This window comes from Orycteropus afer, unplaced genomic scaffold (assembly GCF_000298275.1).
Source record: "Orycteropus afer afer isolate SDZICR_OR568_19922 unplaced genomic scaffold, OryAfe1.0 scaffold00116, whole genome shotgun sequence".
In the NCBI taxonomy this organism is placed as follows: Eukaryota; Metazoa; Chordata; class Mammalia; order Tubulidentata; family Orycteropodidae; genus Orycteropus; species Orycteropus afer.
Genome location: NW_006921703.1, coordinates 2,920,935 through 2,921,858, shown reverse-complemented (window position 1 = coordinate 2,921,858; position 924 = coordinate 2,920,935).

Genomic DNA, 924 nt, shown 5'->3' with positions numbered 1-924 from the left:
TGATTTGCCCACAATTTTCGTTTTCTTTGTTTTGTTTATATGTTATCTATACAGGCAGGGTACTGTGCTGTGCTCTTCTATTCACTAGTTGACAGCACTTATACACTCACCACCTGTCTCCTTTCCTTTGTCAGCCTCTCGTATGTCCTTGCTGACCCTGGCAAACAGAGCCTGTTCTTAGGTCCTGTTTTCATTCAGGTTTTTCCACTAGTTGGTGCCTAGTCCACTTCTGTATAGTTCCTTTCAAAGCTCAGAGTTCCAGGATTATCTTCTGTATCTCTGTCAATTGGTTTTTCTTTTCGTTGTTGAAGAGGGTCTGTGTCACTTATCTGCCTACTCCTCCATCTTCCCCATAGCATTTTCAAAGCTGTAAATCTTTACAGAAACAGACTGCCTCATCTTTCTTCTGCAGAATGGCTAATGGGTTTGAACCACCAACTCTTGTTTAGCAACCAAATGCTTTAACCACTGTGCCACCAGAGCTCCTTTTGTAGATTGGGACAACTTAAATTGAAGAAGCAATAACTCAATTTAGTTTGATAGTCTGCCCAAACTAAATTGAAGAAGTAATAACAAATGCCTGAAGCTGGCCCCAGAATCACTGACTCTTTGTTTCACATAGATTGATGACTGATGGCTGTCTCATCAGTACAGTCTTCCTGGAAAAGTATATCCAGCTTCCTCACCCTGTCCTCCAAGAACTGTCTGGTCTGAGGCATGTCTTCTCTCAGGGCCAGGTCCTCACAATAGAGTTTTCTGTGCCATAAGCAACTCCAGCTTTATCTTTTTACTAGGGTGTGGTTAACTTGGCTTACGTACGGATGTACAGTCAACTCACATTGTGACAGGGCATCTAGAATAGCAAGTTTTTGAAATTGATTTCTGTTGACTGCACTAGTTTACGTGATTATACAAGGGTAGAGC